General features: G+C 35.3%; 1 protein-coding gene across 12 annotated transcripts in view; it reads left to right on the top strand.

Moving 5' to 3' along the window:
* Positions 1-9,638: 9,638 nt before the first annotated feature.
* DGKB (diacylglycerol kinase beta) overlaps positions 9,639-27,668 on the top strand; it is an 808,853-nt gene continuing 790,823 nt past the window's right edge. For 5 of the 12 annotated variants that reach the window (XM_017956905.3, XM_017956903.3, XM_017956902.3 and 2 more), the window contains exon 1: positions 9,639-10,164. The gene's annotated coding sequence lies outside the window, so the exon portion shown is untranslated. Of the gene's footprint in view, positions 10,165-10,283; positions 10,703-27,668 lie in introns of those variants that run through there. The other 7 variants (XM_021935280.2, XM_021935278.2, XM_021935281.2 and 4 more) reach the window with 4 other exon arrangements.

Raw genomic sequence — 27,668 nt, 5'->3', positions numbered from 1 at the left:
AGAGAACAGAGCTGAATGTGACATAAGGGGTTATTGTGTGCCAAACAAAGCAAGGAAAGGTCACAGCATCACCAATGTTTCAGGGCAGAGAAGACATCTTGAGTAAGGGTATAAAGGTGAATGACAGGACAGTAGTATGAAGACTCACTGATCTACAATGCTGGAACATTATGAATGAGGCTGGTAAAGCTAAGAAGAGTGCCAACCAGTACCACATGTCTTGATGAAATGGAAGGAAATGACATCTTCTATGAGAAAGGTTGAACAAAGTGGGGCACTTGAAGAGAACCACAAAATCTGAAAGACATGGGGGAGAATAATTATCTTTGACAAGTGAAATAAGGAACATTCATTTAAAATAATGAGGGACAACTTAAAGGAACAGAGAAGTATTTTCTGTACAAGGCAATATGAAAGATGGTCTGTCTGTAGGTAAGAGGTAGACGTATGGGACACTCATATGTGTGGGAAACTCTGCACCCTACAAGAGAAATGGAGCCTGGAGCCACAATTGACATCATAAAATGACATAAGTGATAAAACCTATGATGACAGATTTCCACTACAATATTTAGCCTTGACATTGGCATCCGCTTAGTCCTACTTTGTTGAAGCTAAGGAAAGAAATATTGATGAATTTTGTGGCTCAATCTACATAACACTAAATACTTTTTATTTTAACTCCTTTAAAACCGGTCTGGCTTCTCATGTAAGCTATTAACAGCCTCCTGCGTGATCCTCCAAGTACTTGTCTCATTTTGTTCCAGCACATTCTACCTATTACCATCGGATGAATTGCCCCAACCAGTCCCCCAGTGAACTCATTCCTCTGAGGCACACTCTAAATGTTTCATTGTTGCTTGATCTAACTGCTAATGTTCTTATTGCAGGAAAGTTAAATAAATTCTGCTTACTTGATGCAAAATTATAATATTCAACAAATATGAAGTAGTTGACTGACTAAAAGAAACCACCGTAGGACTAGACTTAGAAACATTAGGAAATAGGCCTATTTGGAGATCTAGATATGCAACATATGAGGATGTTTCTTGAATTTATCACCTCCAACAGCTTTGAATGCTTTGGAAAGCTTAAATTTCCAGACAGAGAATCCATTTCATCTCATATATGTCCACTTGGCCTTGGAAACAAAGTTGCCTTTATTTATATTCCAATAAAATTTCATTCAAAGAAAAATCAAAATTTGTTACCAGAAGAAGGGCACTGGACACTGAGTAGAAGCAAACAAACTAAAACAAGTACAAAACAACCAGAACTCAGATGTGTTTTGAACATAGTCCAAACATTTTAGATATTAGCCAGACTCCTTTTTTCTTGCATCTGCATACTGTTTTATTGACAGATAATATTCTAACATGTTATTATGTAAATGAAGTTAGAAACTCTATAACATAGAATGGTCCATTAATTTTACTAATTGCCTTCATTTTTATTTGCACATCTTTGGTCTCCCATCTGAGATCAAATGAAACAGTGTTGTTGCAGTTTTGCTGTCCTGGATCATAGTACCCGGATGCTTTCCCTATGGCTAAGGCACTTGTGAAAACCACAGGTGGACACATACACTTTTTCAGGTGATATAGATTTGAAAAAGCCAGTCTGTTTTTTAAAGGGAAACACAGAAAAAGAAGAGATCTATCAACAGTTCCTGAATTTGTTAATTCAATTTACACTTGGGTAGTTAATAAATCATTAAACTTCAGTGACAAAGCTCCAGGCATTGAACTAGTGTTGGAGCTATAGTGGGAGAAAAAACTCTGAGAATCTTGGTACTTAAAGAGCTTATATGTTAATGATATTGAAAAATGTTTAAAATAATAAATATACTGTATAATTAATTATCCTAAGCCCAATGAAAAAAAATGAGAAAATATAAATAGTTATACTACAACACCAAACTATGAAATAACTTAAGATCAACTATTTAAAATATTTTCAGCATTTGGACAGATCCTTACACAACTACGCTTATTGATACAGTGATAATTTTGGTAGTGCTTCTAATTCTATTACTTTTTTCAAAGAATTAAAGATAAGCAAATAAAATGTGGCCATTCTGTCAATGAGTTCATACTGTAATTGGAAATCACTATAAAAAATTGATAACTATAACAACATAACTTGTCTTACTACATGTATACATTGTAAGGTCAATATATATATAAAGATTAATGTATTAATGACTGTATACAGTTATTTCTTACTTTGGCATAAAGTATATGATACATACTATACATTGCATTAAATATGCATATGCTTGAGATGGATTACAACATGAAAAAATGAAAGAAAGCTTGAATTTGGAGTTTAATTAGGTTATTAGATTATCACCCCCTCAGGTGATTTAAAGCTAATACAAAATATCAAAATTCCAAGCATTAGTGATATTCTATACTGATTAAACATAGATTAATCGACTACCTGTTGTATTGCCCTCACCATTCAAATTTCAAATATTGAATTTATTTGTCTCTTTAAAGTGGAGAGGCGATATAGCAGAGGTGTTAAGAATAGGAACTTTGGAGCCAGATTAGAGAGATTCAGTGCTTTTGTCATTCCCACAGACTGTATATCTTTGGATAAATTAGTTAAGTTCTTTGTACTTCTGTTCGTTCATCTGAAAATTGAAAGTAATAAGAGTATCTGCTTCATAAGATAGTTATAATAGTTAAATAAGATGTTACTTCTTGATTATATATCGTAGACTAAATCCTAACATAAAAGTATTTTTTTCTCACTAAAATGAACAATTTTGGTGGACAAAAAGGAAAACAAAAAGTTTCCATAAAGGTGTATGTCTTCTAGTCTCCTAGTATATAGGGTTCCTTCCTTCCTTCCTTCCTTCCTTCCTTCCTTCCTTCCTTTCCTTCCTCCCTTCCTTCCTTTCCTTTCCTTCCTTCCCCTTTTCTTTTCCTTTCCTTTCCTTTCCTTTCCTTTCCTTTCCTTTCCTTTCCTTTCCTTTTCTTTCCTTTGCTTTCCTTTCTTTTCTTTTCGTTTTGTTTCTTTTCTCTTTTCTTTTCTTTTCTTTCTCACTGTGTCACCCAGGCTGAAGTAAAATGATGCAATCTTGGCTCACTGCAACCTCCACCTCCCGGGTTCAAGCGATTCTCCAGCCTTAGCCTCCTGAGTAGCTAGGGACTACACTAGTCACTAGTCCCAAGTAGTTGGGACTACAGGCATGAACCACCATGCCCAACTAAGTTTTTGTATTTTTAGTGGAGACAAGGTTTCACCATATTGGCCAGGCTGGTCTTGAACTCCTGACCTCAAGGGATCCACCTGACTCAGCCTCCCAAAGTGCTGGGATTACAAGTGTGAGCCACCGTGCCCAGCTAATACATGGTTTTGATTATTTAAAGCATCATTAAGACATAATGTCCCAAGATTATCCCAATGGAACATAATTTTCCCCTCCTAATTTTGATGTCAGTTTCTATTGATTTAAAAATACATATTATATGCTAATGTTTTATTAAAAAAACTATTCAACCTCCAAAGCCATTATTAGATAAATCACCCAGGACAAATATGGTTTCTGAATTCAGGTCATCCCAATTGAGGCATAAAGTGACTCATTTTTAAATATATATTTAATCCTTGTTTCAATTATGCAATGTATTCTGATTTTGCAATCTGACATGTGATAAAGGCCATTTGCAGATTTAAATTTTTATACTAGCCAAAAACCTCAATTTTAAACATTGGGCTAGGTATAACGATTTTAAACATGTTAAATGAAAAACAATTTTATTTACATTTCTATGAATTATTAAAGTGCTTCTTAACAACACCCTAAAAAGACCTATGAAGCTAAATCTCAATAGTGCTTGCATAATATTGATATTCATAAGAGTAAAGAGGCTATTAAAAGCATATAAGAATGATTAGTAAAAGGCAACATTGCACAAAACACCCCCTCTTTCAGCATGTCTTTCTTTATGCTGAGTTTTTTTTGAGAATCTGACATTTTAAAACATGGTTAAAATATAAAGACATTATTCACTGTAGGATGAAACCAATTGGCTTTAATAGACATAGCTGTGTGAGCTGCACAGTACATACATGATTAAGTTTTTCTTCTTCAATTCTTCAAGTTGGATGCAGGGAATGTACAATAGAAAGTCATCACTAAAAACATAAGAGTTCAATTTTAAGGACATTTAATTGAGGCTTAGAATGAGCCTTTCTATTTTACAAATACATTTTATTATTTTAATATCCGTATTTATCTTCCAGCCAGTCATAGACTGAGAAGGTTAATTGAAGAAATGCATCCTCACTCTTTCAAACTAACTTCAAGGACAAATACCACACAGATGGCTGATTTACAACAGTGAAGATAATGATAATGAATTTTGTTATTAAGTTTCCACAATTATATAGCATCTGTTTTTTCAACAAAGTGCTTTGTTAAAGTCACCCCAAAACCAGTCTATATGTATATGCATTTTGATGCATACTGTGTGAGGCTATCATTACTGTTACAAATTTTTCCACTCTTCCTTTAAAGTTATCTGTCTATATAGAAGTTACAGAAATGTAATATTTCATTTAATAAAAAATAACTTTAAGGTTAAATCACATATAAGGTATAGAAAGCTATTCAAACCCTCCCCAACTCTGCCAAAAAAATCTGCTTTTATCTTAAGGCATTCTTCTCTAAATTGTAAACAATATAATTGTAAACAGATTTAATCATTCAGATGGCTTAAAGCTAATGTATTTATTTGCTTGCAATTTATAGCATGGTGTTTTAAAGATTTAGCTATTAGATGAAGGTTATCTGTTTTCTTTCAAAACTGACATTTAAAATGATTATTTTATTCAAGTCCATATCAATGCAACTGAAAATCTTTTGTGTGCCTTCTGTGTGCAGGGCTCTGTGTAAATATGAATATAATTTGGCCTGTAAGTCTAATGTAGAGACACATAAATTACCTCCAGAGTATTAGGAAGAATGATGGGATATTGTTCAAGGGTTAGAGTGGGTATAGAAGAACTAGTTAAATAGACGTATGTAGTTTCTCAAAAAATAAAATAAAATAAAAAATCACAACAATATGTATGCCTTCTCTTTTTTTAAACCATTGTTCTAAACAATAAAGTGAGGTCATGCAATATAAAACATGGACATTTTCAGGAACACTGTGTAGATGACCATTGCTAAATCAATCATAGTTTACTCCACATCCATCACTGAGACAGCCAAATAAATGGCTGGGCTATATTACAGCCTGCTAATTTTCCACATAAAATTTCAGTTGGACAGTTACAATTTCTCTGTCATAGAATTTCTATGCTGTACTTTAAATCGTGTTTTGCTGCATTTTCTGTGATTCCTTAATTATGCGTCCAGCTTAGGACTTCACACATTGTGGGTGCCTCAGAAAGTTTGACTGAATATCTTCTTCACTAATTCATATTATGTATCATTGCTCAGACCACTTTATAATACCAGGTACCTTCACTGAAGCAGAGGAAGAATTCGCTTTCTGATTTAAAAAATTGCCTACTAGGTCAACAATAAGCTTGTTGCCCCTAAGAATCATTCAGATTCTGCCATCACCATTCAATTACATTTTATGTATAAAGAAATAAGAATAATTTGAAAGTCATATACTTAAATATTAACTTCAGAAATTATGGTTTCAATGAAGATAGGGTACACAGTTACGAAAACCATTACACCTGTGCACGTGTGTGTATTCATGCACGTATACATGTAAGTGCACACGCAGAACACTACCAGGCACTGTGCTATGTGCTTCACACATGACACGTTATTTGATTCTCTCAACCACTCTGTGGGGTAGGTCCTATAGGCATCCTCATTTTATAGGTGAGGAAACTAAGGTGTAGAAAAAATTATTTTCCCAAGGTCATAGAGCCAGTAATTGACCTAGCTGGGAATTGAAGCAGGTCTGTTTTGTGACAATGCCAGGAAGTCCAGTGGAAAGACCTGTAAATGGCCTGCCCAGAAATAAGTGACGGTGATCTACTTTGTTAGTTTCCTCTCCTGTAAAAGAGGATAATTGGACCCAAAGAGATCCGAAGGCCTATCAAATCCCATATTTTATGATCATTATTCTTTTCAAGGGGAGCGCAATATCATGTCTTTTCTGAATCTCTCCTAGCCTTCCAGTTTATGTCCCACTGATTCATTGATTTAAAACCAGTGGAAAAGTTCCCATATGACACTTTGCTAAATTTAGGAAGTAGCTCTCCTCTCATCATTAAAGCCAAAGTTGGTGAGGATTTAAATTATTGAGCAATTTAATTTTTTTGAAAGATAAAATACTCATATAAAAAATTAAAGTGAGAATACCTTTATTTATGGGATTGTATATTCTTTAAAAGACAAAGCTATATCCTATTGAACTATGTTTCTTTTCCCAATGCTTTGCAGATAATAGATGTTTAATAAATGTTTGTTAAATAAAATTAACATGACAAAGTAATTTTTAAGCACCAGTTTACATAAAGTGCTGTGATTAAAGATGGATTTCTGGAGGCCGAGTACAGTGGCTCATACCTGTAATCCCAGCACTTTGGGAGACCGAGGTGGGTGGATCACAAGGTCAGGAGTTCGAGACCAGCCTGGCCAACAAGGTGAAACCCTGTCTCCACTAAAATACAAAAATTAGCTGGGCATGGTGGCATGCGCTTGTAATCCCAGTTATTTGGGAGACTGAGGCATGAGAATCGCTAGAACCCGGGAGGCAGAGGTTGCGGTGAGCTGAGATCATGCCATTGCACTCCAGCCTGGGTGACAGTGTGAGACTCCATCTCAAAAAAACAAAACAAAAACAAAAATGATAGATTTCTATCTAATTTCAATAACTTCTGATACTTTACAATTTAAGCTCTATCTCTCATCATTTATTTTGTTTGTTTAAGAATTACTTTATTAAGAGTGATGAAAGGTAAATGAAAGTTGTCTTGCTTGTAATCCTTGATATATGACTAACATTTTAGGAGCAAGCACACATAAATGTGTAACAATCTGTTTTTTTAAGGCTCTAGTCCAGTAATCACAAGACTAGGTAGGGATATAGAAGTCAAAGGGGAGTAGAGAGCTGTGCATTTCTTAGGGATTAAATAGGACCTTGAAAATGGTCAGGAAATTAGATTCTAGATAACTTTATTGATTGAATCTGTATAGTAGAAAATTCATTTTGGAGGAATCTTAAGGATAGGCATTATTGTGCAGTTTTGTGGAGCCTGTGAGTGATAGACATGAAAGGACACTTGGAAACCCTGAGAAGTGCATCACATCCTTAAAGTGCCAGTTATTTAGCAGCAGAAAAAAAGACGAAAAGAATTCAAACACCCTTATTTCCAGCTCACTTATCTTCCCAATGCCCTGCACTCATAGATTAATTCATTCACTCACTTATTCCAAAGTTATTTTACTGTGCACATACCACTTTCTAAGCAGTTTAATAGATGCTAGAGACACATGGATGAACTAAGCAAACATAGCTTGCTTCTACTGTTGTACAGTTTGCAAACTTTTGGGTTCTCTTCAGTAAAAGAGTGTCATTAAAGTACAGAATTTAATTTGGGAATACTTGTTTTGATGATGAAGGAGATGTAGATGAAAATTAATATGATTCCTTTCTATGTATTTTCACAAACTGATGATTATGTTGACAAATGAGTGTTCATAGAGCAAGTTCATTTTTCTCTTACTTATTTTTTAGATTGATGAATGATGAACAGATTCCCATGAAGTTTCTGATAATATAGTGATGGGAGCAGAGAGGCATCTTGGAGAAATGGGCACAGTGTTGTAAGGGAGTGATTTGTAAGTTTTCCCACAAAGTGGAAAATCTTGAGTTATGAGTCAGGAATAAAATTCAGTCATCAATCCTTAACTGAAAATTTTCTTCCTCTGTTACCAAATCTTGTAGTTTTAAGAGAGTGTTTTTTTTTTTTGTTTTTTTTTTTTTTTTTTTTTTTTTTTTTAAGGTGGATCTTAGTAATGCTATAAGCTGTGGGAGAAAAAAAAAAAAAAAAAAAAAAAAAAACAACTAACAAGATAGATGCTAAATACTCATTACCAATTATTTTAACATGTTGTGGCTCTTCCATCTCTACCCAGACCAGATGTTTAGACTCCTTATTTAGAATGAAGATAGCTAATAAATTATGTCTCTCAATAATGTTTAAAGTGTTAGTGCTCTTCCTAAATATTATTTAATTTCAAAATAGGAGTAAAGGTAAAAACAAAAAACAATAACCAAAAAATCAAAAAGAAAACCCTGCTAATCTATAAATGGTAAGATCCTGCTAGTTCTAGTAAGGAATGAATGTGTGGAGCAGGGTAAGTTTAAATTTGTACCATTTGTGGATAAAGTTGGCCTTTTGTATCAAAATGTATTTCTATGTGCTAGAGACTTCTTTTGCCTACTTCCTTACACTGCAGTGTACACAGGTATAAAACAGGTACTCTTTAGACTTAATAATATTAAGTGTGTGATATAATAATTATTTAATGGACAGACAACAAATGAAGAGAAAAAATAACAGCTATTTGGCATCATGTTTAATTAGAATTTTGACGTTAAAAAATTCTGGATACTCTTTGCATTTAAGGTATTATATGATTTTTTTTTAAAAAAAATTAGGCTCTGACAAAATCTGTTAAAATTGAAGTTAGACTGGCTTTGGCAAATTGATATTTATTGGATAATTAATAAATGCTTTGCTCATTAACTGGTCTTTGTTTAGCTAAAGGCAGTAATTTTCTAATATAAACACATCAGGAAAAGATATATTATTTAATCCTTTTGGGTTCTTTTCTTCCTTCTGGGTCTTTTCTTATACTTTCTTTTTTTCTGTGTTCCCCTATGTTTAATTTAACCCTGATTACACAAGCCCTAACAACTGGGAAAAAATATGGCCAATATGAAAAGTACTCAGAGGCAGAAATAATTAAAGGTGTGCATTACAAATGAAATCAAAAGGAATTAAGTTTATTTTTAGCTCAGACAACTGGAGGCTGAAAGTGGATTAAAAGTACTATTCAATTAAGCGGAGTGTGTGTGTATGTATTTAGAAGGGGTTGTTCGTGATTACTCAATCTACAGAATAAGAAAGAGAAGACAGATTATTACTACAGCAAATGTTACTAGTAATTAAGAAGTATTCTATTCTTTGGGGGATTTGAGAACGTCTTCCATTTCTTAGTTCTGCTGAATGTCATATTTTTTATGAGAATATGTTGGAGATTAATGAGAGCAGCCAATAAGGAGAGCAAATGAAAGTTAACAGAAAACAGAAACAAGTTGGTTTTACCAGAGTCTGTAGCTGAAGAAGAGATGTTAATGCATTGAAATAACTGAGAATATTATATAGGTAAGTTAAGAGCAACCAAGGGACTTCTCTGTCAAGATACCCTGTGTGTAAGTTGGCAAGCATATTGCTTAATAACTGTCTGGTTTGTACACAGTCCACAAAAATTTTTATTATTGACTGACTTACATTTTTCTTACCCTAATACACTATTTTACACACATGGCTCAAAATTGTTAATTTTATCTGTGCCCTGATTGGTTACACATACATAGAGTTTCCCTCAATATTTAACCGCCTTTCTACTTCATCCATCCTCCAGTCACCTGCTCCAAGGTTACCAAGCCAGAATGCAGCAAGAACGTCTGCAGCTGCTACAATTGGTAGAAGTGGGTTAGGCAGATGGTTGCTGAACAATGACCCATCAAGGACTATAGTTGTAGAAAGGAGAGGGGAGACAGGTATCATATTTCCTGCCTGAGATGTATACTGAGTGGTAGTAATTGCAGTGAATCCAGCTCACTGTCTCAACAGCCACTCACCTGCACCGTCTCCTCCCCTGTTATAACTGGACCAGCAGTTAAACAGCTGTATAGCCTTGTCTCCCTGTCTCGTTTTCCCCTGAGCTCCATCAGCAAGAGTAGCAACAGCAGCTGGAGAAGCGGCAGCCAGAGATAGGCAGGGCTGGTTCTCGCAGCCGCGCAAATCGCCTCCTCCTCAACACACACACACACACACACACACACACACACACACACACACAGCACAGACTTCCGATATCAACGCGTCTTGACATAAATCAAGGACTAAGAGAGACTAAAGAAGAGCGTTAGTCATGGACAACAGGTATTTCATCTCTGACAAATTGTTTCCTTCAGCTGCTTACTGATTTGGATGATAAAATAATCATTTGTGATAGCTAGCTTGAGTGGGAGACTGGAGGACTGGGGGGTGGCCGCGATAGAGGAGCGGGGATGAAGTGGGAGGAGTGAGAGGTGGGGAAGGGGGACGCCAAAGATGACTTTCAGGCTCCGGAAACCTACGTCTTTCAGCCTCCGCTGTTTTTGAGTTGCAAATGATCAGAGAAGGGTGAACTGCAGGCAGCCTGTGTTGCTGCCTGGAAGTAGATTTCCATCTTTCAGACACTAGTTCCAATGGGCCGGGTGTTCTGGAAGGGGGTGGCAGTGGAGAGGAGGATGCTGTGAGCAGAGTTCTTGAAGCTCCACTCCTCTGGGGAAGCCGAGCTGTGTGGGAGCCTTCTTACTGTGCGGGAAGCGTGTGAATTGGAAAGGATCCTGAGAGCTGGCTAGTCCCAGTTCCTCTCCGGAAAAGCAGTGGCTCTCGCTTCAGAGATGCGCCCAGCTTTCGCCTGCATCACACTGCAGTAAGTTAAACTGGACATGGTTGGCAAATTGAGTGGCTTCTGGGTATGTGGTGCGGGGGAAGGGAAGCTGAGAAGAAATGGGGAGGAAAGTTAGAGAAGCATAGCTTTGAATTCTCCGTGAAATGTTAAATCGGTTCGTCTCCCTGACTCCTGTCCTAGTTATGCTATAGTAGGGGTGCTCTGTGATTTGCAGGCGGATGCCGCTTGTGTATTAGCTATGCAGAAAGTGCCCTGTCCATTGTGATTTTAGGCAACACAACTGGTAAATGTTTTCTAAATTTAATTCCAAGAGTGGTCTCCTCAAAGTTACCAATGAGATAGCAGCTTGTCTTTTCAAAAGGTAATTCATAAAGAGGTTGGCTTAGACTTTCAAATGCCCTAGTTAATTGTTACAAGTTCCAGTCCAGATTTATTCCTAATCTGTGAACTAAACAAGCAAGCAAGCAAACAAAAGTCTTTGATTTACCTTATTACATTAAAATAAAATGTGAAGTAGGTCTCTAGATAACTGCTAGGCAACAGCCTAGGCCACACTGATGATATGATAAACATTCAAATACTATTTAGTGAGTGTCACATGGAGGGTTCCCTCAATTTCTTCCTGCTGTAATAATCTCCTCCACTTGCTGAACAGTTTCTTTCTTGTGATTTCAAAGTGGAGGTTTTTACATAGATGGCTCTATACTTAGAAACCAAGCAGCATTGTGTTCACTGGCAGAAAACGAAGGCTTAAAACTTTTAAAAAACAACTTCAACTGGTTGCTCAAATTGCAGATAACCAACTCTTCTAAAAACAGGTCAGCAAGGACCAGTCCATTGTAAAGCAAATGACCGAATAAACATGAATGCAAGCAGAATACTGAAGGTCTTTTCTAGAAAAGAGATCAGAAATAATTAATCTAAAAATGTTGGGGTACCTAACCAGGTCCTGACGCATTCACCAGATTTTTATAGTGGTTGTGAGTGGTGGGGAATCCCTCAAGCAGAAAGGAGATATTACACAAAAAAGTTAGACTTAGTTAGATGATCATTGGAGAAAACACTGTATTAGTACATTTTTCTCCAATAAAAATTATTGACAAAACAGAAATTACCTAAAAGAGAATGTAGGATTTTAATCTGGATACGTCCATAGGCTAGCATAAATTCCACAGGATAAGAAGGCTTCAAATTTTATGAAATAACAATTGTGAAAAGCAAAGTAATTCTAAAATAATCTGTCCTTAGAAAAATAGGTAACTAAGGACTACTCTTATCCTATAATTTCAGTTTTCAATTGTGCTACTTTTTCTCTAATCCCCCAAATTTCATGCTTTTACCAAAAATAAAACATGTCAAGAATGTCTTTGGAATTGTGTTGGCTAATTTTCTACTCATCATGAGGATCTCTAGGTATAAAGGCTTACTTAATATTTTTTGGCATTGTTGGAAAACCCAATTTGTTATACGTGATCCATTCCACACACATACATAGTAGCCCTGTGCATAAAGTCTACATGTGACTTTGTGAATCACTGAGTAAAATATAATTCAGGAAATATATTTGCTACAATAGTGCATACATGAGGGTGATTAAATTTTTTTGACACCAATGAGAAAGAGAACGAAAAAGTCTATATGAAGAATAGAAGAATATGGTTGGAAGAAATTTGCAAGCAGTTCCCTAACACTCTAGAGTCAACTATTATTAACTGAAACCTGTATGTAGCTAAAGAGAAGGAAAATTAGGTTAAGATCACTGATGAAAATTTGACAAAATTTTTTAAAATATAGAAACTTATGTAGTTGGAGTTGAGTGGTGGCAATGCCTTTGCTTCATGCTTTCTTGTCCTACTGGTAAGCAAAGCTCCTGTTTTGACTGAGAAGAAGATTATCAAAATCACTTGTATAATAAAACAATTATTTAAATTGTTTTAACAATTTAAGTTAAAACCATTGGTAAGTTTTGCTGGGATAGTATCTGAACTAGTATCCTATGACTGATGCTTTTTCTTGCACACTATTGAAAGAAGGGAGAGTCGTAGCCAGACAAGCCAGATGAAGATAGCTGCTGATCACGAAATCTAATTCTGTCTACTAATAATGACTGTGATGTGATGGATAGACTTGAAATGACATTTTAAGATGATCCTCTCCTGGATGCCACTTCTAGCTGCCTTCAGGAACAGAGCTGTATTTATATATGCACAATACTGTTGCAGTATCCTCTAAAGAGTAATACCTCTAACTGGGAAGCACTTGCCCAGAGCAAACTCTAGGAATAATTGTGAGGAAGCCTATTCCTATTGCCCCTCTCCCAGCAATAGCATTTTCTTTCTCTTGTAAAACACCAATGCAAATTCTGACCAAGTGAGTCACGTATGGTATGTCCCAATACCACAGTCAATATCTTGGGTATTTACTATAAAGTAGGTTCAACTACTTGATAGCCCTGGATTATTTCCTCATATGCTTTGTTCATCACACAATGAATGAGTAGTGGACGGTTATTTTGAGTGTGGCATTTGCACATACTGGGTCAAGAGCTTTACATATGCCTTCTCATTTATGGTATAACAGCTACAGGAGGGAGATGGCATTTTCTCCCCTTTAGAAAAAACTCAAACTCAGAGGGAATAAACAAATTTCTGAAAGCAACATATTTAGTGAATGCTGGGTTAGAATTAACCACTCAGTGTGACTAACTCTAATTCTTAATTGCTTTACTTCTTAAAAAAAAATTAAAATTGTACTCCATTATGGATCGGGGTGGGGTTGAGCATATTGTTTTGTGGATGCCGTGGGTGGGTAGTGCTTGAGTGGTCTTCTTTCTCTGATGATACCCAACCTTGGATCCACCTAAACTGAAATCCACCTGCATTGACCCCAGATCCAAACTTGGCACACTCACCATTCCAATTTCAGGCTCTGCTCTGGCTACACAAACTCTGAAAATGAACATGGGGACATTGCCAGGAAGGAAGATAATGCAGTTAATATGGGAAGAGAAAAGTTGGAAGATCTAAACACAGACAGGTATAAAAAGAAAATAAGGGAATCATATAGTGGAAGGCTGGTCCAAAAATATGTCCACATTCTTTGTCCTGAGGGACACTAAATAACAAACTCTTTGGACTGTGTGTGGGGTAGAGATCTTTAGTCACAGATAAAGTGCAGACTCAAAACATCTCTTTAAATAGTTGTAAGGTCTTATTACAAAAATTAGATTATGCTTGTCATCAGATAATCTCCTTTATATACTCCTTTTAAAAGTGGAAAAACAATGATTCAAAGAAAAGTGGGGGAGAAAGGCCAGATGCTGACTGAAGAGGTAAAAGAGTAATTGGAAATATCACTGGTTCTTGCATAATCACTTTCTGAAAACGTGCCAGGAAGCAAAAGGCCATCTTTAACTGGTGAGGATAAAAACAAAATGGTTCATTTAGGTAAAATGTGAAGTGTTACAGAGACTAACATGATTACTGTCACTTGTCTTCTTATCACAGAAGACAAACACTAACAAAGAATAAAGTGAAAATGTTATGGGCGTAGAGCCAAACAATATTTTAAGATTGGTCTTTCTCAGCATGCTAAATTTAAACAGCCGAAATTCTTTTTTAAGGATTTTCTGAGTCAACAATTTGAAATGAAGGATTTGCCTTTTAACAGGGAATTTGTATTGCATTGTGAATTTGAAACACAATGTCCTCAGTCAGTTATTTTTGATTGGCAATATGCCGATCACTATAGATGCAAGGAGCACAAAAGCTGTTACCTCCAAAATCAGAGAAGAAATGGACACGCTTCATAAACTAACTTGATGCTCCTGAGTTATTGTCAGATGTGTACGTGGTGACAGGGCTTTGCAAATACATTCACATTGTTGGCCCTGATTCATTCTCTTGTTATTTGTGACACTTCAGGTTAGGATTGGGAATAGAGTTCGTTTTCAGGGTTGATTTTTGAATGTGGTGCTAAAATCAGCTCTCTTGCCCATTGGCTCTCTTCTTCTTCTAAAAATATTGATAGTAACTTTCATTGAGTGCTTACTACATGGCATTTGCCTTTATAAATATCTTGGATATTTAATCTTGATCATACCCTTTTGGGATAATTTTATTATTATCCTCATTCCCATTTTATAAAAGAACAAACTGAAGGACAACAGGGTTAAGTGACTTGTCACAGTTACAAACTGGTAGGAATAGAGCCAGGGTTTGAACTCAGGCAGTCTAGCTCTGGAGACCACTCTTCTAACCAAAAGGCTCTAAATTCACTATTAACTACCACTGGCTTATTATAACCCTCCACAGTTCACACAATGTTGCACCTTCTTTGTCTCTGCTTACATATGCCTCTTTGTAATTTACTTTTGGACACCCAAACTCCTCTGCCCTCTCTGCACGCTAATGTGTTTCATTTGATAATGTGTCTTTGTCCTTTAATCTCCTACTCTAGTATCATGACACTTTGAGGTATCTAGTTGGTTTCTGCCACGGACCCAACAGTTTTTCTATGTGGTTCCACTGAAACTTGTGCTTGCCTTTATTATTGAATATGCCACGGAGAATTGAAATAATCTGTTTTCTACATTGAGGAAGGGGTTCAAACTTATTTATCTTTGAAAGTTTAGTGCTTAACACAGTGTCTAATATAATATTGGAGCTTAATAAACACTTCTTTTAATAACTGTATTATTATAGGCTCTAATTCTATCCACTGAAGGAATAGGTAGTCCCACTTCTACAATATTTAGCCTTTGCCCCCTGCCCACCAAAGACAAGAGAATTAGCTTTCAAATAAAAACTATGATGTCTGATAGCAAGTGTGTATTTTAATAAGTAGAAGTCATGATTAGCATAAAATTACTCAGAACACATTTATTACCTTCTATGGTATTATATATTTAGAATACATGGGGCAATATTTTGGAATATGACAGATAAAATATTTATTTCCAGATCACAAAATCAAAATTTTTACTGGTACATATTTTCTGGTTTCAGGTTATTAACATATCTTCAGAGGGGGAAAAAACCCAAATAGTAGAATAAGTGGCTCATCAAAGATATTTTGCTCTTATGGGACAATAATGTGAAGTTGTGAAAAGGTGATTTTTAATTGTTTCTTAAACTCTTATTTCCCTTGAGGAAAAACACACTGATTTTAATTCAGTCATAGCTCGTAAATTGTGAATCATATCTGCAAGTAGACATTCAAGACTTCACTACCACTAGAGAAAAGTGATGGTTGATGGTGGGAAAATCAATCCAGAAACCCCGTCCTACAAATTATCAGGTTATGTGATCATTCAAATTCTATTTTTAAATGTTTTTATACATTTATTTCATTTACTATTCTAATATTGTATCTATGTGAACTGTATAACACATAGGGCTTTCCAAATACATTTCTTTTTTTAAAGTACCATCTTAGGTCAAACTATTCTATTTTAGTCTTCTTTCTAATCCACATGAATCAGTTATCGAATAATCAGGGGAAGGGCAGATGGGATGAGAATTGCATAGCTATTTAAAATGTCTTTAGAGTTCCATCAATAGAGTAATCTCGGAATGAGTTTCCCCCAGTGAGGCAGCTGGGCTGTGCTTTATAATACACATTTTTTTTTAGAATCCCAAGTTGTGTATTGTGTTTTGATTGTTCATAATGAGATGGAATTGTGAATAAGGGTATGGAGAAGTCAACTCCATTTATAATTTCTCAGTGTGAAAAGAAGCTTTGTTGAGTTTCATCATTTTCTTAGGTTTGACTTGAAACTTAGTTTCTGCATTCAAACTGTCTGGATGTAAAATCCTTACTTTTTGGATGAATTTAAGGAAGTAACTTAAATTCTATGCTTTAGACTTCTCCTTGTAAAACAGTGATAATGAAAATGCAATCCATTTCATAGAATTAAATGATTTAATCATGGATGTAAGGGGCTTAAACAGAATACACATAATAAACACTAAAAAGTATTAGCTATTATTTCCAACTTACTTGGAATATTGTCTCAGAGAAAAAATATCAGTAGTAAAGAAAATGTTCTAAATAAAATCTAAATCTAAAAATATTTCTTAGTTTTATATTAATAAAATATTGAGGCAACAAAATTTATTAAATATTATTATAAACACTTTGTAAGATTTCATTACTTACCATTGTGCCCCAAATGTTCTTATTAAACTATAAAAAGTGGTAACTATTAACATACATAAGTTAACCCACACACATAAACTACCCAGAAGAATAGCTGGCATGCAATTAGTTCTCAGAAATTTTAACTCCCTTTCTCTTACCTAAAATGATGATGAAAGGTCTTTCATTCTTTCTTCTCTGATCTTCTTAAAACATAGTTATAGCTGGCCGGGCGCGGTGGCTCAAGCCTGTAATCCCAGCACTTTGGGAGGCCGAGACGGGTGGATCACGAGGTCAGGAGATCGAGACCATCCTGGCTAACACGGTGAAACCCCATCTCTACTAAAAAAATACAAAAAAAAAAAAAAAAAAAAAACCATAGTTATGGCTATCATCATTTAATATACAAAAAGATATTCTGTTTTGCTCTATATTGACTACTCCGCTATTTGTACCTAAGCATGTTTGGGAAACATGACCTCTGATGTGAGGAAACCTATTAGTTTCTAGATCAAACTCCCTTTGGATTATATGAACTGGAAAGGAGGAAGAAACAGAGGTGCTATAGAAAAACATAACAAGATCCTTGACCTGAAAACAAAACTTCAGGCAGAAAAGATGAGTTTGTAGTTTATTCAGTAACTTATTTTGCTGAGACAGAAAATATAAGGAAGTGTTTCTTGTTTGGCTCTTAACCAAGGAATCTGTTTGTTGGTTCCTTAATGAAAAGAAATAAGGGCTGGGGAATTCTCACTTGTCTTGCCTTTCCTAGTGTGTATGATGGAGATTGTCAGTAATACTCAGCTAGTTCTGGGAAGTCTAAGATTCATATAGAGATATGAAAACTATGCCGTAGGAGACAGAAGTACTTACTTATACCACAGCCCTGTATCCTATTCATCCTTCAGTCATTGATGGGCTACTCTGTCAAGCATTCTGCCAGGATCGGTGAAAGAAGAGGAATGGGTGGAAAAGTTCTCACAGTACTAAAGAGTTACACTTTGGTGGAAGACAGATGTGAATAGACCTAAACAAGGAAACAAGTGCATACTTTGTTGTGGTGATAGTGCTGTGAAAGGAACAAAGAGCTGTTGTTGAGATGAGCAAAAGATTCTATTTACACAATAGGAATAATATAATTAATAGGAGAACAAGCTGGTTTCAGGAGGCATAAGAACCACTCCTGCCCCACCCGCAAACCCCCATTATGCCTTGTTTTCATTGTAGACCTTGTCTGTCTTGTGGACAGTGAGTGTAAGAGGTGAAAGTGAGTAGAAGAGGCTTAAACACCTGAAATAATTTTTAAGACCAAAACAGATGAACTCATAGTGAATCAGAATTTTAGAATTATTAAACAAAACATTTTCATTCTGTCAAAAACATAACTCCCACATTGCTTTTCCTTACCTGTATATTATAGGATTATTCAGCTTTGGACAGCTTTTAAAGATTAGAAAAATGCAAGTATTTAATGTTGCTTAGTAACTTCTCTTGCCTGTCATTTTGGGTTGCACATAAACAACTTGTAACTTCCCCACACTTGTCCCAAATAGAAAAAGAGCACAACAAGCTGATGAGTCATTTTGCTATCATGTTGTTCTTAATGAGAATTCTGATTACTAGAAGGGGTGCTCTATTGTTATATAATGTTGTTTGTCATGATATATATTAAAAGTTCCTATTTGGCAAATAGAGATTTCTTCTTTGTTACACATTGAAGATAACATAGCATAAAAGCCATTTAGGGGAAGACTGTCGTTTTACATTCTGATTTTGAATGTACTCTATCCAAACTACTAGACAACATGTTCTGAAAGTAAAGTGATAAGGATTTTGAGCTTGAAGTGGAAATTTTGTTTCAGAGCTATTAATGCTTTTTTTGTTCAAGCTACCTGCATAACTGCATGGTGGTACATTTGGTGCTTAGGCAATTATATCAGCAAAAAGATAATATCAAAAGTGAAAGAGCACTTTCAGTAAACAAAACAAAACAATGACTTGAATGTGGCTGTAATTATATTGCTATTCTTTATGGCTAGGCAATGTGAATTAGTGACTTTGTAGAAAACAAAACACAAAAAGAATATGTTAGATTTGATGTATTTGTCAATATATAGCAGTGCCATGTTGATAAAAAATTTTTCTCCACTAAGAAGTTTCAAAGTTATATTAAAGAAATTAGAGCCTGTATCTTGTCATCATGGAGCATCTGGATCAAAGAGAAGGTGCCATCCTCTCTGGTTCTTTAATATGTGTTTTGCTGATCCTCATGAGTTAAAATTCAAACTACGTTAAGAGATAAAGAAAGACTGTTTGAGGAATGCTAATACATATGTTAAAAGAGGAAAGGAGAAAGACATCTTCCTTATTTAAATATTAAATAAAGTTGAACAGTTTTTTATTTTAAGAACTTCTTATAGTCCTTCACATGTGAATCAGCATCTCTAAAACAGAATTTAGTATAAACTTCCCTGGCCTTATTTAACCACAGAATCCATCCTTCTGGGAGCATCTATTAATATATATTTGAAAACCCTGGAGCACATTTTAGGAAGTACTGGTCTATTGGCATTTAAATGTTCACTTAAAAGTTTTGAGCACCTACCAGACATCAGAGTAGTAGATTCTGGAAGAAAATTATGAATAGAACCTGATTTTGACATTATGGAGATCCTATACTGGGAGTTGGAGGAAGACACATGTATAAATTATAATACCATGGGCTATGTGCAGTTGTAGAAGTAGGCGCATGTTGCTATAGGAGATGGGGAGAACAAGAGACTCAGGAATTAATCACAGATAATTTAGAATTTGAGTTAGATCTTGAAGGAAGAATAGAAATTTACTCAAGAAGGGAAAGTAAAAGCAATTCCTAAGATATATCTAGAAATCATTATTCTTTTATCCTCTTACAAAAACTGGTATTTCTTTCATTTATTCAAGCATAATTCTAGATTGAACAGTTGGCTATGTGATTAAAGAGATAACGGCAACGAACTAGGAAAGAGATATAAAAATTTGGTGGTATAGATGGGGAATGAAGTCTTGGCATCGCTACAAATCCCTGGGAAGAGAACGTAGAATGAAAAAGGAGATAATTTTAGGAACAAATCTTGACATATCCTAATACTTTTAAAGTGCACTGGAATAGATGAGTTTGCAAAGAATGAAAATGAATTGTCATGGAGGAGGAAAACAGCAACAGAAACCTGGCACATTCTAAAGACCAGGAAAAAAAACGTCTTATAAGAATGACAAAGTAATCATCACTGTTGGATGTTGCTGAGAGGTTAATTGAGATGAGAAGTAAAACATACCCATTGGATTTGAACACTGGAAGATCACTGGTGATTACAGCTAAACATGTATTGCTGGAGTGATGAGGGGTGAAACCCAGACAAAAACTTGTTGAGTGAGTAGGAGTTCAGGAAATGGAGACAGAGTGACTCATTCAAAGAGTTAATCTATGAAGGTTTAGAGAAAGGTAGAGCTGTTTCTGGAGAATAATAGAAGTTTGAAAGAGCTTTTACTTTTCTGAATTGGGAACTTTTGATTATGTTTAAACATCTATGAAAAGTAGGGTGTGAATAGAAATATGGGGGGGATCAACATACACTAGGGCCTGTAAGGTGTGGGGTGGGGGGAGGGAGAGCATCAGGAAGAATAGCTAATGTATGCTGGGTTGAATACCTAGGTGATTGGATGATCTGTGCAACAAACTACCATGGCACACATTTACCTATGTGACAAACCTGCACATCCTGCACATGTACCCTGAACATATATATATATGTATGTATATATGTATATTTATGTATACACATATATACATATACGTATATATACATATATACACATATATGCATATGCATATATATACATATATACACACACGTATATACACATATATATGTATATATACACACACACACATATATATAGGATGTTGGTTGACTTTGACTAGAAGGTACACTGCCTATAAAGAAAAAGCAGAGAAAAGAAAGAATATATCAATTTGAACAGGTATTTAGGTTTTATAGCCGTAAGTTAGATATTTTTTTTAATTTAAATTTTCTCTGTAGAGTTTGAACAAGGTGGAGAAAATTTGAAGTTTATGGATAAAATTAGACAGATCTTGGACCAGAGTCATGTATTGTGATCTAGGTTGTTTTGTGGGGGCAGGTACGGGTGGATATTTGACAAGATGATCATGAATTTATAATGATAACAATTTACCTTAATGTATAACTTTATTCATATTTATTTTTATATGTGTGTGTGTATATATACATATATATATGTTTTTCATTTTGCCTTGACTTACATTACCACCATCTACCCCTCAGTGACATCTATTATCTTCCTTATTACTCTTTCTGATTTAGAAGTCTGTATGGTAATGTTCCTTTATTTATATCTCTTGTCATCATTAGGATTGGTTAAAGTACATAGGTAAGGTAAGTCAATTATCCTTGGCAGAAATCCCTTAATCACCTTACCTTCATTGACATTCCACATCTTTCCATATTATCCACCGGGCATTGCCTCCATTCTGGATCTTGGTATTACCTGGAACTTCTCCACTTTGAAATCATGAGATACTCTAAATGATCACATTGCTCTCTCTTCCTCCCACCAATATCCAGTAGCTTGACCCACCTCATTTTCTTCCATGACTTTTTTCTCATTCTCCCTCCCCTTACTGTCCAAACAATACCTAGTATACAACACAAATAGCTCTATTGCACAAATCTTTATTTCCCTGTATTACTCTTTTCCTTCCTTTTTCTATCTGGCAAAATCCTTACCCTTTCTCAGTTGAGCAATCTGGCGTTGCATTTTCAACTGGGTTATTGAATGCTATTGAAAATCACAAAACTATGAAAACTGGTGTCATAATAAGTCTATGATCTCTCACCTCAGTCTGACCCTGGTAATTCTTCTAAATGTCCACGTTTTATTTTCTTTTCACTGTCCACAGCAGTTTTCTTATAGAGCCCTGCTGCCCATGTACTTCGTATTTTCTTATGAAAAGAGAGATAAGCAGTTTGACTTCTTCTTTGTGTCATTTATTTTTATTTTGGGTACTGGCATTTAGATATTTGAATTAAATTTGGATTTTAATTTAAAAATCATTAATATCCACAACGACTTTAACCCTACTTCTCTCTACTCACCACCTTCTCTGCATCCCTTACTTTTAGGCAAAGCTTCATAGCATGGTCCTTCTTTATCTCTTCAACAATGTCTATTGTCACCTTGTTCTCTTCCAATCTAATGTTCCTTTGACATTAAGCTGCTTATTCATTCCTTCAGTGCTGCTTTTCCACTTTACTTGCACTCCTATTGTGTCTCTGGTTCTCTGGTTTTTTTTTGTTTGTTTGTTTGTTTTTGTTTTGTTTTGTTTTGTTTTCCAGTGGTTTGAACATTGCCTGGCACAAAACAGGTACCTAAAAAGCACTGAATAAATAAGTGAACTCTAATAATGCATCTTTCTTGATTGGGGATGATGAGTTATCTCATAAAGCATCTCTCTGGGTCAATAGTGTTTTTTATTGTTTTGTCTACTTTATTAAAGAGGTAAGTGACTATCTTCTTCATTCTCTGAAATGCACTACATTGTAGTACAGAGTTTGGTACTATTCGTGGTTTCGGGCATCTACTTGGTGCTTTGGAATGTATTCCCTGTGGATAATGTGGGAGTACTGGTACATCCTCTTGGTCCATTTATCAGTATGGTTTGTATTGATGCTGAACAAGTACCTGTACATTAGCATATTTTCCCCTCTTTTATATTTAACAGTAATACCTATGTTTTCTCATTCTGGAGATAATATTCAATAATGCTATTATATTTGAAAGAATGAAATTATTTTTAATTTGACTAAGTGTAGTCATTGGAACTTTATTCAATTTCAGAAGCATAAGTTAGATTTAGGGATTTTTTTTTCTTTTTTTCATTTGTGGCATTCTGTGAATTGGTCATTGGTATTCAGATTGTGAGCCTGGATATAAAGAGGAGGGATAAATGTTATTTTCAGTGTCTGACAAGAACAAGCATGGAGGCTTCGAGGTCTTACAGGAAGTAAACAGAAGGCTAAGAGGTCACACACATGGGAAGAATAAATGATTAGCTGGTGTATTTTCCCCAGTGCTATGTCGCTTTCTCAGAGCCTCATTTAAATGACAATATGCCCATGGTAACAGAAAGAAAACATTTTTCTCAGACATATCCCATATTTACTATGTGAACTGTGGAGAAATGCTTATTAAAGATTTTTGTCATAGTTTCCAGGTTCAATTCAGGAGTGGGTGGTCACTTGTGCTAGGACTTTGTTTCTTACAGCCCTATCCTCACATCATTCTTTCCATGGAAGCAAATATTATCTAATGAGATAAGTGAAGGCATTTTAGGGGAAAAGCATGATTTATAGCAAACTGTAGCTTCAAATGGATTTATCCATAGTAGTATACTAGTCTATTTTGCAAGTGTACATTTCTCATCTATCAAAAATCATGTTATTTAGCTTCAGAAATCATAAAATGAGATTGTCCCTGGAATAACTTTTAAATATCTGGCTTTTCTTGCTTATGTAATTTTACGTAAGCTATATAAATAGGGTTAGCTGCGACCTAAAAAAAGTATACTCAGTCATTTTGTCTGAAACACAATATAGCATGTGCCCTCATTAATTTTATCTATGGGATTTTTAATGGTATAACTTCGCAAGTTAATGAAAACGGTATGGAATGAAAACACTCTCAGGCTGAGGAATATCATTAGATTTTATAATTAGGTAAATTCTGACAAGTTGCTGCATTTTTAAATGCATACTTGTTTTACTTTTCCTCTTTTTCATTGGTTTTAGACATCACCCAAAGGGGTTAATATATTTCTGTATTATATTTATCGCAGGCAAAACAGAAAAATAATTGAAAAACTTATTTGACTTTGAAGAAATACTTCCTTGACAGGTCTGAGTTAAAAATTATGTCTGCTTCTATCAAGTCAAAGTCGTCCCTATCTTATGCTGTTCAGATTCCAATTCCATACTTTTTGTTTTTGTCGGTTTGGAGTGGAATTTTATGTCTTTGTTTTAGGACTCTTTTCCTTTCCATTTCAACTTTAGATTGCTTAGAGATTGAGTATAAACTATTAATCGATCCCTATGAAACTTGTTTTTTCTTTTACAATGGGAAAAACTTTGGTGGTCTGTTACTACCCAAAGATTATTTATTCTTTGCTAGCTGGATACGCAACTCCAGTTTCCCAAACCAAGCACTGTTTTGTGAGATGAGCTTCCTCTCCCATCTCCCATCTCCTTTTCAAGTGGATTTTTCAGTGGGCCATAACCAGGCCTACCACACTGGAAGTTTAGATGGTCTAAGAAAGCACTAAGAAATAAAATGCAGAACTGTTTATCTGAAATGCGACAAGAAGCTCCCCAAAAGGGGCTAGCCCTTTAGTCCTGACACAACCTCCCATTCAGATGATTATAAGAGATCAAATTCCCATATTTTGCACTTTGCTGACTGAGAGGATTGCTCCCTCTGCATGGAATGCTGGTAGAGCTGAACTTTGGATATGCCCTTGTGTGGAATAAAACCAAGCCTCAGGGAGCATCTATTCACTTGTATTCTTAATCTTGTGTTTATTCTTCACAAGGATAATTTGCTGGTATGATAGTAAATCAAAGTGAATGCTAAACATAGCTGAGTCATGGTCCTCATTCTTGCCAATGCTAGAACCTGAACAGCCTTTTTGTTCTGACCAGCTTAGAGTCTTTTGTGGACTGGTTCCTACACTTCTAACTGCTTTTAAAATAATGTAATTAACATTTCCTGGCTGCTACAATCCATGGTGTTACTCTTCCACCCAGAATCAAACATCCAGATGCAAGCTATATAGTCTAGCTAAGTGTTTTCAAAATCATTAAACTTAGAAAATTATGACAGGCCAGGAAATATTAGGCTAATCAAATAATTATGTACTTATACTTCCCAATTTCAATATTTAAATAAGAAGCTTCAAACACTACCTAAATGTAGCCACCTTTGAAACTTAATTTCACAACGATATTCTACCCTGACAGTTTTCAGATATATAACCTTCTTTACACAAAGATGAAAGTGAAGGAATAGAACCAAGGGAAATTTTGAAGAATTAACAAATATTCTCTTTTAGATTGCTCAGTCTTTTATTGGTATTCCAGTTTCACTTTGCTTTTAAATCTGCCAGTGACGTTTTATTTTCCTTATACTAGCAAATAAATAAGGGGGGTATCATTTATATTTTCGCTATAAAGCCTGAAATGCAAAATGAAATGTAATGTATTCTAAGCAATGATTGATCTTCACAAGTTTCAGATGTACGGCTCCTTATTCACACAAAGAGGAAAATGAAGAGGGACAATACTTTAGGATTTAAGATGCTCATAAGGAAGAGGACTCTTTAAGTATGGGTGAGAGGGGTATGGCTATGTTTGCATAGGAAATTTCAACACTGGTGTATGGAATGAAAAGAGCCCATGTGTTTAGAATAGTATCTACCATATCATGCCTACCTTTGGAGCCTCTGTCTCTGTGTTTCCCACTACTTCCTTAGCCAGTTACCATCTGCTATCAGCATGCACCATACTTAAATTGGCCTTAAAATGATTTGATAACTTCCTAATTATTAAATACATTTTCCTTTTACCAGTTCCTGTCATTCTCACATTTCCTGTTTTTAATAGATTTACACCTTGTTGCAACTCTGTCCTCCTTTGTCATTGTTAAGATTGCACTATTCTGATACTATTTCTACTTATTCAATCAGTCAAAAATCATTTAATAATTCCCATTCAACAGGTATTGGGAAAACAATGGTAATTAAACACATAAGAAGTTTCTGTCTCCATTGAGTTTTCAGTGTAGTGACAGTGATTGATATTATCTGTGATGTAATTTCACAAATATATTTTGAGCAGCTACTTGATGCCAGGTGCTGTTCTAGACACTGGAAATGCAGTTTTAAAGTAGCATATTTTAAAATTTACATTTTCTTGGAGGAGATAGCAAGTAAAAATTAAATATGTGATACAATTTTATATATATGTCATGAAGAAAATAAGTCAGGGCAAGAGGAACAAGAGTGATGGAGAGTGGGTGCTATTTTAAATAGTGTGCTATTTTAGATTTATTTTTAAAATGTGTTCCATTGTTCTATTGACATAATATATTTGAAATGTCTCTAAGATTTCCAAGTGATGATGTTAAGTAGACAGTGTGTATATGAGGCTGAAATTAAGGGGAGTTGTTGGAGACAAAAATCTGGGAGTTGTTTGTAGACCTGTAACCAGAAGAGACCCCCTAGGGACTGAGTGTACATGGAGAAGAAGGTCCAATGCTAAGCCTTGGAGTAAACCAATTTTTTGCATTAGAGAAGTACAGAAATCTGCAAAGTAATTAAGAAGGAACAGGAAGAGAAAGCCAAGAGAATACATTGCCCCTGGTGCCAAGAAAGGAAATGTTTCAAGAAGAAAGAGCTGTGTCAATTGCTACTGAGAAGATCAGCAAGATGATTGCGGATCAACTACAGGATTGGGAAAGATAGATCTTTGCTGGCCTTTTAAAGGGAAATTTCAGTGGTGTGCTGGAGTAAAAGCCTGATTAAGCCAGGTAAACTGTGAATTGTTGGTGTTAAAGTGGAGAGAAAACATATAATAACCACACAATTAAATAGTAAATCACATTAGAAATGTTCTGAATAACACAGTATTATCTGTCCTAGTGAAGAAGATTGGAAAGGCTTTTTGAAGAAATAATTATAAACTGAGATTTGATAGATAATCGGTATTAACTAGATAATAAAAAGAATGCAGAAAAGCGTGTAAAAACACTTTATTGCAAGACTGACTTAAGAGCTAGAAGTCCATTTTGGCTGGAGTGGGTATGATACGAGATTAAGCAGGAGTCAGATGGCACAAGGCTGTTTTATCTTTAACCTTAGAGCATTGGAAATAATTGAGGATTTAAGGGAGGTGAGGATATGTGGACAGCATAATTTATGTTTTGATAGGATTACTCTAGCTGCAATGTGCTGGATGAACTGCACGTCGGCCAGATGGAAGGTGGTAGCCAGTCAGCCATTGTAGTAATAAAGGTGAGTGATTATTTTAGCCCGGATTACTGCAGTAATGGTGTCAACAGTGAGAAAGATAAATTGTAGTGATATTTATGACGTGAAATTGGCAGGGCTTGTGATAGTCTGAAATGAATATATGAGGAAATGATGTAGAAAAGTCAAGAATGACCTTTAGCCTTCTGGTATTTGCAACAGGGAAGCCAGTGCCTTGTACCAATTGAGAGAGAGTTCGAACAGAAGTCTTTGGTTTGCTGTTATTTTTGTGTCTCATGAATTCAGTTTAAACGTGTTGAATTTGAAGGACTTTTGAGCTATCCTCATCTACCTACTAGATTTTTCTGTCTATATATCTTGCTGTCACCTCAAGAATAGTACCAAAACTGAGTTTATCTACATCCTTCCAAACATTTCTTCCCATGTTCGGATCTCAGTCACCTTGAAATGGTCCCTCTTTCTAGTATCCTCCCAGCTTCCGTATTGGCTAATTCAAATTATATCTTTTAAACTTTTCTGTCTCTATTGCCTCTCACATTCGTCCTTTTCTTTCAATTTCTGCCCATACTAGACAATTACAAACTCCTACATTTCACTCGACTGTATTCTTAACTTGCTGTATGGTTTCTTCATTTCTAACCAATTCTTGCTTAATACTTGCATTCTATCCTCCTCCCTATCAATTTTCTTATACAGGGTTTTGATTTTACCATGTTCTTGCTCAAAATA

The sequence above is a fragment of the Papio anubis genome, chromosome 4, assembly GCF_008728515.1.
Source record: "Papio anubis isolate 15944 chromosome 4, Panubis1.0, whole genome shotgun sequence".
NCBI lineage: Eukaryota > Metazoa > Chordata > Mammalia > Primates > Cercopithecidae > Papio > Papio anubis.
Note: the sequence above shows the minus strand (reverse complement) of the source record. Positions and strands in the feature narration are given on the sequence as shown.